Source organism: Schistocerca americana, chromosome 11 (assembly GCF_021461395.2).
Source record: "Schistocerca americana isolate TAMUIC-IGC-003095 chromosome 11, iqSchAmer2.1, whole genome shotgun sequence".
NCBI lineage: Eukaryota > Metazoa > Arthropoda > Insecta > Orthoptera > Acrididae > Schistocerca > Schistocerca americana.
The window spans coordinates 52,339,541-52,354,674 of record NC_060129.1 but is presented as its reverse complement, the minus strand read 5'-3'; the positions used below and the strand labels follow the sequence as shown (position 1 = coordinate 52,354,674).

General features: G+C 42.2%; 1 protein-coding gene across 1 annotated transcript in view; it reads left to right on the top strand.

The window, feature by feature from the left end:
• The window catches only part of LOC124553230 (ankyrin-3-like), a 96,685-nt gene that overhangs the window by 65,387 nt on the left and 16,164 nt on the right, over nt 1-15,134 (top strand). The gene's annotated exons all lie outside the window — the stretch shown is intronic.

The window sequence follows — 15,134 nt, the reverse complement described above, 5'->3', positions numbered from 1 at the left end:
CACTCCATGAAATATGGGCTGCCATTCCCCAAGAAGTCTCCCAGCACCTGATTCAACGTATGCCTGCGTGAGTAGGAGCTGTCATCAAGGCTAATGGGTGGCTGATCCCATATTACACTCCTGGAAATTGAAATAAGAACACTGTGAATTCATTGTCCCAGGAAGGGGAAACTCTATTGACTCATTTCTGGGGTCAGATACATCACATGATCACACTGACAGAACCACAGGCACATAGACACAGGCAACAGAGCATGCACAATGTCGGCACTAGTACAGTGTATATCCACCTTTCGCAGCAATGCAGGCTGCTATTCTCCCATGGAGACGATCGTAGAGATGCTGGATGTAGTCCTGTGGAACGGCTTGCCATGCCATTTCCACCTGGCGCCTCAGTTGCACCAGCGTTCGTGCTGGACGTGCAGACCGCGTGAGACGACGCTTCATCCAGTCCCAAACATGCTCAATGGGGGACAGATCCGGAGATCTTGTTGGCCAGGGTAGTTGACCCTCACCTTCTAGAGCACGTTGGGTGGCACAGGATACATGCGGACGTGCATTGTCCTGTTGGAACAGCAAGTTCCCTTGCCGGTCTAGGAATGGTAGAACGATGGGTTCGATGACGGTTTGGATGTACCGTGCACTATTCAGTGTCCCCTCGACGATCACCAGTGGTGTACGGCCAGTGTAGGAGATCGCTCCCCACACCATGATGCCGGGTGTTGGCCCTGTGTGCCTCGGTCGTATGCAGTCCTGATTGTGGCACTCACCTGCACGGCGCCAAACACGCATACGACCATCATTGGCACCAAGGCAGAAGCGACTCTCATCGCTGAAGACGACACGTCTCCATTCGTCCCTCCATTCACGCCTGTCGCGACACCACTGGAGGCGGGCTGCACGATGTTGGGGCGTGAGCGGAAGACGGCCTAACGGTGTGCGGGACCGTAGCCCAGCTTCATGGAGACGGTTGCGAATGGTCCTCGCCGATACCCCAGGAGCAACAGTGTCCCTAATTTGCTGGGAAGTGGCGGTGCAGTCCCCTACGGCACTGCGTAGGATCCTACGGTCTTGGCGTGCATCCGTGCGTTGCTGCGGTCCGGTCCCAGGTCGACGGGCACGTGCACCTTCCGCCGACCACTGGCGATAACATCGATGTACTGTGGAGACCTCACGCCCCACGTGTTGAGCAATTCGGCGGTACGTCCACCGGGCCTCCCGCATGCCCACTATACGCCCTCGCTCAAAGTCCGTCAACTGCACATACGGTTCACGTCCACGCTGTCGCGGCATGCTACCAGTGTTAAAGACTGCGATGGAGCTCCGTATGCCACGGCAAACTGGCTGACACTGACGGCGGCGGTGCACAAATGCTGCGCAGCTAGCGCCATTCGGCGGCCAACACCGCGGTTCCTGGTGTGTCCGCTGTGCCGTGCGTGTGATCATTGCTTGTACAGCCCTCTCGCAGTGTCCGGAGCAAGTATGGTGGGTCTGACACACCGGTGTCAATGTGTTCTTTTTTCCATTTCCAGGAGTGTATATTCTAGCATTACCTATAGAGTGCGCCACGAACTTGTAATTCAGTTTCAGCTAGGTGTCTGGATACTTTAGATCACATAGTGTACCTTAGAATGCTGCAGCACAGTTCAAGGTGGGCAGCAACGTATTTTAAATTCCCCATTCATGATTTTCTCATTCTGTAAAACTTGAAATATTCGTGGTAGTGGAGTAGTCAGTCACATTAGTCGCTACACCCATATCAGTACACCAGTTTTTTGTGTTGTGTATCTCCCTTTTACGTTCTAGATATATATGTGGGATTCGCTGACAAGTTCTGTAACAAAATTCATTAACTCTAACGAAGTATTCGAGGGGTATTAGAAATAAGATTTTTGAAGTTTACTATGCTCTAAGGAAAATGTTGTCATTCTCAATCGGAGCATATATGGAACATCTCTCTTAAAGAAGGTGATATAAAAACACAATTCTTAAACATCACATGACCACCTCACAAGAAATGCGACAGGGTTTCACAACAGCTCTGCCGCTTCAGGCAGTTCCGCATAATGCTCTGTCTTCCTTCACATTTCCTTCCCACTTCTAGTCTGTTGTTTCTCGTGATATTGCCATACTTCAGTGCACTAGCTTGTGCAACACACAAAGGAAGGCGCTTTTTGTGTGAAATCTCCGTTCTTGGCTCTTAGAGACCAGTCTTTGCTTAATTTTCCCTGTGGCTTTAGTAAAGATTAGTCCTGAAGTGTTTTCTTCTGCTAGAGCTTAGGGGTTTCCTTATCTGACCTGTTCCAGTTATTGGTCCATTCCTAACCACGTCAAAATGAAACAGATCTTTAGATCCTTCTATTCTTTGTTATCAACATATCACATTATAAATACTCACTACAATGCTAGTGACAAGTAATTATCATAAATTACTTTTATTGTTAGATATGTCTGAATATATATGCACTACTTACTGAGCTGCTTCAAAAACTGGAATTCATATCCTTCAGATAATAATCCGTACACTCAGTGATTCATTTCTCATTGATTTTTATTGTTACAGAAGTGTATCCCATAATTATAAACGTAAATTAATGTTGAATGAAACTGCTTATCGCCACAGCTATGTTTTTAAGATGCCTATTATTTACACATTAACTTTAAATATGTAATTCCATCTGAAATATTTAGAAGCAAAGTTGGGAAACGCACTTCTTAACTTAAATAGGGTGCATGTCACAAAACCTAACCAGTATCTTCTTTATTGCGTCAAGCTATGTACACTATTGCATTGCTTACCATGACAACCACTTCACACAAGTATCCATCCACGTTACATGCATATACATGAAGCCTCTCTTTTTATGTCAGTGGTAAAATCATTGCCCAGTTTCTTCATGAGAAATCACAAACGTTAACCAACACACACACACACACACACACACACACACACACAGAACAAAACTACAACTGGCAAAACTAGAAACTGCCACATCTTCAGTAGTTGTCATTTGATACACGGATCTCCCAACAGTTACTGCCATTAAATACCATTGCTACATGCAGCATGGTTTGCACGGCTCTTGAAATACTTGTCTTTTTCTATCACAACACTTGCTTCATAAGCACCACTTGTAAATTCCACATTGTCCAAACACCAGCCACAACTTTTTCACAGGTTATCACACTGCATACAAACTTCCATCAACTGGCATATGTAGCATAGTTCCTTTGTCTGTGCATTGCACTTATATTTAAATTATTAAGCACTAATATAGCACACACACACACACACACACACACACACACACACACACACACACACACACACACACACACACACACACTAATCACAGTCTGATAAATATCATTACACTGAACACAGTAACGAAACAAAATTCTTGATTTCAGTGAGTGACAACCTGTGATCGGCACTTAGGCGTAAATATATACTATATAATTAATGTGTCTGCTTATTTTACTGATCATACTCATAGACTCGTTCAGCCTCCCAGTCAGGTACTATTCAATGTTCACCTATTTCGTGAGGGTGCTCATTGGCCAGTGTGAATGAAATAAATCTATTGGCCGAAGTTTCAATTCTGTGATAAAAGTTTTAATGGAAGTTAAATTTTTACTGCAGTAGCTTCGTAATATGACAAATATTGTGCTCCATTTTTCTCTGAATTTCCTTCCCCAGTCATTTCAGAAGTATCTGTCATCATATTTACCATATGTTCCCCCTACCGCCCTGTCTATAGCATATGACCTACGAACACCATCTGGTGGACATAGTAGCAAATTAAGTACATTTAAAAGTTTTGCCAATCTAACTTCTGAGTGACTGTAGCTTGGTATGTTAAACTGCTAGTATGAGGAACTCAGGAGAAGCAGCGTGTAAACTGATTGTCTCACTAGTAAGTCATTTATCTTAGTGGGTTAGTGGACCAACTGTTGCGTTTGGCTGTATTGGTCCCATTATCTGTGGATGGACAGCTGCCCAGTGGTCTCTGTCTTAATACATGTATTGGAACATTCTACATCTGCACTGTGGACCAGCCACTGGACACAGCAGGACCAACCCCCAATATACAGCCACACAGTGAGCACAGCGACTGTGTCTGGACCCTCACCACAGCTGTGCAGACCACAGGTCCCAACTCAACCCCCGTCTGCGGCATGTCGTGAGTTCTGTCACTACATAAGCGTATCTTTAAACAAATTAGAGGAGGATGGCGTTAGCGAAGTGTTATGGCGAAAAAATCTAATTTTAGTTTCTAAAAAGCAGAGATGGCAATGGTTAACAGTAAACTTATTGTTTTAATCGATATCAACATCTTTCTTTGCATTATGTTCATTCAGTGTGGTAGTATGGCGATTGTTTCTTAAGCTAAAATTCTTTTCCAAAGTTTCTGTATATATTAATGTAGTGGATGGAGTTTCTAGTTTCATTGTTGGTTATATATCTCCCAAATTAATCTGGAAGGGAATGGATGTGGAAGTAGGTTGCTGGTGCATTGCTATATGAGTATCATACATGAACATAAATTTATGGACTTTATCAGCTGCAAAAGAGAAAGGTAGAGTCTGGAGAAAGTGAAGCATGTAAGACTGGAAAGATAACCTCCACGTAAGACTACGAACATCGCTTGATGTAGAGTTTATGTTTATATACATTGCATCAACAAAAACTGAAGTATTCGGAAGGGCTGACGAAACGAAATGATACTTCACATGTTGATGCAGTATGTGACATTATATCAGTCATTGAAAAATCGAGTCAAATTTACACAGAACATAGTGGTATGAACCCAATTATAGTTTGGCATTGCAATCACACTTACCTGGACACATGCGTTGGTTCTGTTGGGAAGTAAATCTTCATTTTATCCTCTCCTGAGGGAAAGTGGGCCATAACCGTTGCAACTCGTCCTTGATATCGCAGTTACTAGCACTGCTATGGATTGACACCCGACATGTTAGATCTGGATGTCTTTCAGGACATGGGGGTATTTCAACATCACGCAGACAATTTATGGAGATACATCCCATGTGTGGTGAGCATTTTCCTGTTGACTGTTGATGTCACAATACTGTTGCATGAGAGGTAGCAAGCAGGGACATGGGATGGCAGTGGCATAACATTGTGCCGACAGTGTCCTCAGTCACTATGAGTCTTGAGCTGAGGTCATACCCAGTGGATCCACATACCATCACCCCAGAAGTAATACTGCTGCATGTCTCCAGAAAACAGAAAGAATGCGACCAAGGTCGCCGCCATAGTGCCTGACGATGCTCATCTGGGCCAGTACAAAATGTGATTCATGGCTGTAATGCGAATAGTCTATGCATTATATTGACAGAACCTCTCCAACGGAAGTCTTTTCTGTGTTGGTAGTAATGACAGCTACACGTGGCTGAATAGTTCCATAGCCCATCTGCTAGTGGCCTCTGACACCAATGCAGGGACGAGGAAGACATGCTCATGGTCTTAGGGACTGTGAACAAAACAATACATTACTACGATTAGCTGGTTCAATAACAAAAGTGTTAAGGGAGCTGACCACGAGTGTATCTAAGAAGATTAGAAAAATGAGTGAAATACACGTGATACACTTTGATTGGTTGCAATGCTGTCTCGAGGCAGTAAGATATTGCCAGACATGATAGCGTGGCCAATCTGGCTCCAAACCAAGAGAGACCCTAGATACTTCTATTAGTACAGGGTGGAGCAAATGAAAGTGGCCTGGGAGAATGAATACGATTGCACGTGAATATATGCCCATAGCCACACCCTGTGACATGCACGCCATGTGCTCCACCACGTGATCCACATCAGTTCAGATTGTAGTGCGGGCTGTGCCAGTGTGAGTGGAGCAGAGCAAAGGGGGCGGTGGTACTCACAGTGGAGCAGCAGGCGTTCGTTGTGAAAAGTTATGTGAGAACGAAGTCATGGAAACGGTGTGGTCAGTTGTTTTCTGCGAAATTTAGTGGTGTTAAAGTGTGAGTAACGAGTACCATGCAACGCTTAATCCGAAATTGATGTCAAACAGGATCTGCTTTGAAGCAGTAAAAAAAAAAAAAGCCTAATCTCCCCTACACATCACAAAACATGGTTGCAGTGCGCCAGAAAATGTTTCAGAGACCTACCAAATCAATCCAACACCTATCACAAGAGACCAGGATGTCACACTGATTACGCAGACCAGCATATTCAGGGTGGTCCGTTGATTGACTGGGCCAAATATCTCACAAAATAAACGTCAAATGAAAAAACTTGTCTAGCTTGAAGGGGGAAACCAGATGGCGCTATGGTTGGTCCGCTGGATGGCTCTGCCATAGGTCAAACGGATATCAACTGCGTGTTTTTTAAATAGGAACCCCCATTTTTTATTACATATTCCAGTAGTACGTAAAGCAATACGAACGTTTTAGTTAGGCCACTTTTTTCACTTTGTGATAGATAGCGCTGTAATGGCCACAGACATATGGCTCACAATTTTTGCTGAACAGTTCGCAACAGGTAGTTTTTTTAAATTAAAATACAGAACGTAAGTACGTTTAAACATTTTATTGCGGTTGCTCCAATGCGATACATGTACCTTTGTGAACTTATCATTTCTGAAAACGCATGCTGTTACAGCATGATTACCTGTAAATACAACATTAATGCAATAAATGCTCAAAATGATGTCCGTCAACATCAAAGCATTTGACAATACGTGTAACGAAATTCCTCTCAACAGCGAGTAGTTCGCCTTCCGTAATGTTTGCACATGCATTGACAATGCGCTGACGCATAATGTTAGGCGTTGTCGGTGGATCACGATAGCAAATATCCATCAACCTTCCCCACAGAAAGAAACCGGGGACGTCACATCCGGTGAACGTGCGGCCATGGGATAGTGCTTCGACGATCCATTCACCTGTCATGAAGTATGCTATTCAATACCGCTTCAACCGTACGCGAGCTATGTGCCAGACATCCATAATGTTGGAAGTACATCGCCATTCTGTAATGCAGTGAAACATCTTGTATTACCATCCCGTAATTTCTCTTGTGCCCAGTGGCAGAACTGTACAAGACGTTCAAAGTCGTCGCCATGCAATTCCTGGTGGACAGAAATATGGAACGGGTGCAATCGATGTTGATGTAGCATTCTCAGCACCGACGTTTTAGCGATTCCTGATTCTCGCGCAATTGGTCTGCTACTGATTTGCGCATTAGCCGCGACAGCAGCTAAAACATCTACTTCGGCATCATCATTTGTTGCAGGTCGTGGTTGACGTTTCACATGTGGCTGAACACTTTCCTTAAATAACGTAGGCTAACTATCCGGCGAACGATCCAGACACTTTGATAATTTCGTCCAGGATACCGAGCAGCATTCATAGCACACGCCCATTTGGCATTTTGATCACAGTAGCCGTATATCAACAAGATATCGACCATTTCCGCAATTCGTAAACGGTCCATTTTAAGATGGGTACTGCATGATGAAGCAAATACCGTCCGCACTGGCGGAATGTTACGTGATACCACGTACTTGTACGTTTGTGACTATTACAGCGCCATCTATCACAAAACGAAAAAAGTGGTCCACCTAAAACATTGATATTTCTTTACGTACTACGCTAATATGTAATAAAAATGTGGATTACTATTTAAAAATACGCAGTTGATATCCGTTTGACCTATGGCAGCGCCATCTAACGGGCCAACCATAGCACCATCTGTTTTCCCCTGTTCAAGCTAGACGAGTATCTCTCTTTGTAGTGTTTCCGTTTGATGCTTATTTCGTGAGATATTTGGCCTGATCACTATTAATGGATCACCCTGTATATCCCTATCGCATTCTGTTGGTCATGCATTAAAACCAGCAGATGTTCCTTAGCACCTCCGCATTTGTGAATGTCCATTCACTGAGATAACAATGAATGGCTTGGACATGGATCATTTCTTTATGTCTGATGGAGACTAATTTCAGCTGAGTTGTTACGTCAACTAACAGAATCACAGGTCCTGGGTAGCAGAGAATCAGCAGAACTTCCACGAAACACCCTTGCACGATCATAAGGTAGGATTTTGGTGTGCAATGTCTGCACGCAGCATTACTGGTTTCACCTTCTTCAATCAGCTGCTGACTTTGGCCCATCACATTGCCAACATTTTGGAGCTATTTGTGGCAGCACTAATGGAGGAGGGAAAGGTGTTCAGTTACTTCCAAGAAGATGGAGCAACTGGTCATACAGCAAGCCGAACCTTTGATCACAGATACACAATTTCATGATTCACAGTTGTTAGCAGAGGTCAGCCTGGTTGGGGCCCTACCTGGCCACCTTTGTCACCCGATCTGTCAGTGTGTTATTACACTGCACGAGAGCCCTCAAGAGCCGAGTCAATCACAACAACCCTCACAGTCATCAAGAACAGCAGCAGAACACTCCAGATGAGACTGCAGCAGTTCAAGCATCCAACCTTCGATCCACCTTCAGCAACCTACCGACCAGGGCCCAAAAGCATCAAGAGATGAATGGTGGTCATTTTCAACGGCTGATACAGTCATCTTAGTGCTGCATTTACTTCCTCTGTTGTATTGCTTTGTACTATAGAACTCTAATCTCTGGCTGCTTTTATTTGACCCCACATTCTAATAAATTGCGTGTGTATGTGGGTCCACCTTAGACTACTGTACATGGAAAGAGCAAAGCTATACAAGGCAGTAAGCTAGTAAGCTTTCTCTCTGAGTCAGTAAATATAATGTTATCTTTTGTAACTGCAGTATAAGTATTTGTATTAGTGTTAATATTAGTAACAAATGCCAGTAATAACACAGTAGTAGCAGTAGTAGTTGTAGCTTCTAGAGAAAATTCATGGTGATGTATTAATAGAGGCTTTCAATAGTTGTAGGAGTTATATTGTTTATTACTGCAATTACAGTATCAGTTCACATTGTAGTTTTAATAGCAATATGTAAAATGAAATAGTAAAATTAGGCAAGATGATTTGAAAACGAATGCCACTATGTAGAGCACCACATCGATATCCATATAAATGTTGGAGCATACTAGTAGACAGAAATAAGGACAGTGAAAATCTTATATTTTAGACATACCATATTATAATTTTCAAAATAAGAAAGAAATAAGAGAAAAACAAGCTTGACATATTTGAGGTACCCAGTAGTTTCCCGAGAGCATGGCAGAGCATGTCCTGAGGTGGTAGGTACTGTGTACCAAAACCAGTAACCAGTAGACTAAATGAAAACTGCTATTAAGGACTAAAACACTTATCAGCCAGAACATTATAATCACCTATGTAATACCTGATATGTCCACCTTTGCAATGGATAGCAGCAGTGACGCATCATGGTCTGGAAGGGAATTGGCGCCACACTGCCCACACAAGGCACCTAATTCCCAATAATTCCTCACCGGAGGAATGAGCTCTTACGCCACGTCGAGGCACATCCCTGATGTGTTCGTTCGCATTCCCATCTGGTGAGTTGTGGGAGCAGCACATTAATTGAAACTCGCCACACTGTTCCTCGAAATACTCCATCACTTCCATTCCTTGTGATATGGTGCATTACCTTGTTGAAAAACGCCACTGCCATCGTGAAACATGATCCTCATGAAGAGGAGTATGTGGTCTGAAACAAGTGTATATTGCTTGTTGGCCATCACGGTGCCTTGAACAATCTCTACTGGACCTATGAATGTCAAGATGAATTTCCCTAGAGCACAATGGAACCAGCGCCAGTTTCTCTCTGTCCCACAGCATAGGTGCCCAGGAGATGCTAATGTGCCCATTTCAGCCATAGTTGCTGATGTCATGGTGTTAACATTGGCAAATGAATGGGTTGTCAGCTGCAGAGGCACACTGTTAGGAGTCTTCAGGGCACTGTGTGTTCAGACACACTTGTAGCCTGCACCATCTGTCGCGGTCTACCAGTCTGCCCGGCCTACAACATTCGAGAATGTAATGAGGGCTGGCCACCCAACCCCATGACGTCTGGACATAGTTTCACCTTGGTTTCGCCACATGTTGAAGGCACTCACCACAGCGCTCCTCGGACACTCAACAAATCGTGCATTCCGAAATGCTCGTGATGAGCGTTCAGGTCATCATAAAATTCCCTCCTTCAAACTGAGATGTATAGCATACCTTCCCCATCTACAGGTGGACAGCACATTTGCTGATCCTACATCGACTGTGCATGCGCTGACTAGCAGTCATTCCTCGTGAAGTGACGCGGCTATTGCCAGTACACGTTTAATCGATGATAGGCAGGCGATCATAATGTTCTGGCTAATGAGTCTGTTATTTATAAATTGCCGTGATAGCTGTTCCACCCGAGAGGGTATTGAGAAAATGACATAAATAAATAAATAAACTAATAAATGAATCTCTGAACCAAAGTGCAGGATAACACATTGCTGATAAAAAACCACTATTTGGTCTCAGATGGTAGGCATAGTTGTAAAGGGGTCACTGTGAGCCCAGTATGCAATATGGCATTCTTCCCTTGTCTTGACCAGACGTGACAGACTGTAACCTTGACAACGATAATGCCTGCCCTCGTGGTCATGTGCAACTCAACACTGCTGCATTGTAACATCTAAATGCCCCAAAATCTTATTGCTGCACAATTAGACCAGCCACGCAACTGGAGATCAAGAGTGGAGCAGCTTCCAAATTACGTCAGTTGCAGATAACACATGCATAGAAAGTGTCTCTGTATCCTTCACAAGTATCACACAACATCTGACACTGTTCACGGGCATTATATAAACGTGCTGTGGTGTCCGGTCTACCTGTCATGGAGATTTGAAACCCTGATCAGTTACACTGCAGCTGATGGCGTGTTTGTGTAAGAAGCCAGAATGACATTTCACCGCTTTTTCGATATGCTTCAGTTTATCTGTCTTGCATCGCATTATTAATTCTGAAACAGTGACTTGTAACAGTACACTTGTTTCAATCGGTCTCCTCACTCTTCTTTGGATTCACAGACTGAATAGTGTTCAGCTTTGAATTTGAATGTGACACCTTTTATTTCACAGATAAGAGAGACATCAGCAACTACCGACCTGTTTCACTGCTTCTATCATTTACCTACATTTTTGAGAAGGTGATGTATTGTAGAAGATTATCACACCTTGGCAACAATAATATTGTCACCAAATCACAGTTTGCCTTTCAGAAGGGGTGCTCTACTGAGAATGCCATTTAAATGTTCACACACCAGATAGTACAAGCATTAAATAACAAAACAGCACCGGTAGGTGTTTTCTGTGATCTATCCAAGGCATTTGATGGTGAAAATAATAATATACTGCTAGATAAATTTTGTAGGGTTGATGGTGTAGTCAACCAATACATCTTACCACATCTAACCAAAAGGTTGCAAAAAGCTGTATTTAGTAGTAACTCAACCAACAGAATTCAGGGACATAATTATGACAGGGTGGAAATCACATATGGGGTTCCCCAAGGCTCAATCTTAGGTCTACTACTGTTTCTCATATATGTTAATAATCTACCATCTAATGTACAGCAAGCTGAATTAGTTCTTTTTGCAGATGACAACAGTATTGTTATCACTCACAGTATTAACACAGAACTGGAAGAAATGGTAAACAAAGTTCTCAAAAGTATCATTGTTTGGTTTTCTGCAAATTGTCTCACACTGAATTTCACAAAGACACATTACATACAGTTCTGCACCTCTGGGGGTACTGCATCAGTGATAAGTGTAACACATGGTGGTGAAGTAATACATAAGCTGAAAACTTTTAAAATTCTTAGGTGTCCATATTGATGAGAATTTTAATTGGAAAAACATAAATTTGGGAACTTGTAAGAAAACTTAATTTCGCTACATTTGCACTTAGAATCATAGTAAATTTAGAAAAGAGATAAATCAGTAAGGTGACATATTTTGCTTCTTTTCATTCAGCAATGTCATATGGAATAATGTTCTGGGGTAATTCATCTTTAAGAAAGAAGGTCTTCATTGCCTAAAAACGAGTTGTAACAATAATATGTGGCGCTCACGCGCGATCGTCTTGTAGCCATCTGATTTAGGAGTTGGGCCTACTGACTACCGCTTCACGGTATATTTATTCCCTCATGAAGCTTGATGTAAACAATCTACTACAGTGCAAAAGGAACCATGAGGTACATGATTACAATTATAGAAGAAAAAATTACATTCATTACTGAACATTAAGGTTTTCTTTAGGTTGCCATTAAGGTTTGAACAAAAACTTTTGACCACTTACTCCGTGATACAAAATGTCTAACAGACAGTATGGTAAAATTTGGAAATAAATTGAAAAAGTTTCTGCTTGAGGACTCCTTCTACTCTGTAGAAGACTTTCTATGTTTGTAATGTATAAAAAGGTATGGGTGGGAACTGATAACTCAATCTGGGTTTCTTGTTACCATTCTGGGGAAAAAGAATAGTAATTGTATGGTGATGTTTAGAGTACAAATAGACGTCTAAATTAACTGGCAACTTGCATCTAAAATGACTCATTCGACCACATGACGATCTATCGCGCAATTTTATGCAAGGAACATGAAAGTAAGCAACAAGCGTCTCTTTCTATTCCCCATGAGTGGGCGATATTCACTTAAACATCTGAAAATTCGGTAACTGTCTTCTATCGTACCTCATTCGTTTCATATTATGCAACATTTATCAACGACATTATGCCTACTGTATTTGGCTATTTTGTCACCTCCTTGTGAGGCATTAAAATACCAACATACAGAAAAAACTCGCAGAGCAGCTATTACTCGGCAATGGCGTACGAGCACTCTGTCTAACGCTCGTGGAAGTCTAACGACTTGATGGAACCGTAAAGATGAATTAATCCCTACATGTTATATGTCTACTTCTAGTATTCATAGATCAACTTTTTCCTTATACCATAAATACCTTACGCCTCAGTTGTCTTTGATAGCGAGTAGCGAGCGGCGAGACGGAAATGACGTCCCTTGTGACGGTAGTCTGCTTGGCAAAGGAGCAGTTCGGCGCTGTCGAGTTTCTCTCGCTGTACACAGACATTGAGGTCGACCCCAGTTTTCGGCGCGGCATTCGCCTCACCCAGTGGTGACCCCCGATGCAGCCACCAGGCTGTCTGCCGTTCACCCAGGGGGCGACGCGATGCCTGGGGCGGTTGACGAAGGCTGTCGTCGTCGTGGCCCCAGGGCGGAACTGCAGCCATTCCCCATGTGCTATCGCGTCACGAGAGCGTTGCGATCCCTGTGTTGTTTTGGGGCCATCAATAATGTTCAGAAGCGACATCCCACAAACTAACAACCTTGCACAACATCATATCACTGGCATAATTCATCCCCTTCTTGATTTATATCCCATTTCTTCGTGTTCTGGGTTTATTTTTCGCATCATTCTGACAGACAACAGCGACGAGAGAACTCAAAGAGATTTTTAGATACCTATCTCCAATTTATTCACCCTATAGTCGGATTCCTGTCTCCTAAGCGGGTAGGAAGTCAAAAATTTAAAAAAAAAATCGACTTTACGAAAATATGTCTGTTTTGTAGAGTACATTTTTCTGAAAAGTTTGATGTTTAAAACATATATATTTCAGTGATTATAAGGCACGCTATTTGGTCCTGCGGGTACCAAGATTAAGCGCTACACCCCTTACCACAGACGTCTGCTGTCATACATCCGTGTATTTCGCTGTGTTGAATTCGAATGTCTATATTAGCGCCAGAGATGGTCATACGTGTAATAAGGGACTATTCACATAGAAGAAATGTCTTGATGGCGGCACCCAAACCCCAATGAAAGCTTTAATCAATGTGCATGGAAAAGATTGCCAAAAACCAGTTTTTGTGTGGAAGAGATGTACTTGCTGTTGGTGTTTATGATGCAGTTACATGTTTTAATGATAGTGTGTAAAGCCGGATATGTATTTTAGAGAAAATGGGAATCAAGGGCAAAGTGAACTGCATCAGAGCTTTATATGCAATAAACAGAGAGCGTGTAGTGAAAACACGTAAATCATTTTTGGAAGTGATAAATTCGGAAAGAGTGAATCATAGGAATGTGGAAAAGACGAAAACAGATTTAAAAAATGGAAAAAAACCTATTTGTGGTGCTGGACAGTTCTAAAAGATGCCAAATGCAGCCAGAAACTTTAATGGCCATTTTCTGCAAAACACAAATTTCTGTTCTCAGATACATGTAACACCCAAAATAAATATGCTATTCCTTTTCCAACTTGGTATCCTTATTGAACACGAACTCGTTAATGCAAAAGTCTAGAATTTTCCATCTCTATTAAAAACTGTTTTAAAGTTTGAGATAATTAACTATAAAATTTGAGTTTTTTCTAAACATGAAGTTTAAAATGTAACATGTCATTCATTTTCTTGAAAATTAAATAAATTCTAGAATTTCATACACCTTTATGTATGGATTGTATGCTGTGCAAAATTCATCGAAGAATCTCTCTTATGAAGAAAAGTGTACCTATAGAAAAAAATGCAGCCAATAGTAAGTGAAAAAATTATAAAATTTCACATGTAAAAAAAATTATTTCGTTATGTTTTTGAACTTCCACTGATATGATTGTGAATCCTGGTCATGCTGACAAAAATTCTATTAATTTATTTGTAAAAATATAGACAGTAGAATTTAGTATCTTGTGCTGCCTCTTCTGCTCCAAGTCGGTCCGTTTGACGTCGAACCCCCTTAACATACGAGCTACAAACACCATCTCATGACGGCAGTACCACATTAAGTGCATTTAAGGGTTACTGTCATTCAAATTTCTTTGTGATTAATGCTGTTGTCTATTGAAATTATGTTGACCAATGGGTGTTGTAAGCACAGTTGTTGAGCTTTGCACACATCTTATATTTATTTTGTACCAAATATTGTGTAATATGCTAAGCTACAGGTATGAGAAAATGAGGAGAAGGAAGATGCATGATTGCCTGAATGCTGTCATTCGTCTTACGTGGGCCACTACTGTCGTTGGCAGTGTGTGTTCTATTATCTGTGTGTGGACAGTACCTCAGCTGTACAGTCTGTGGTAATCTGACCACTGGACTCGATGTGAAAACCCTTTTTGAGGCAGTGTTCCTC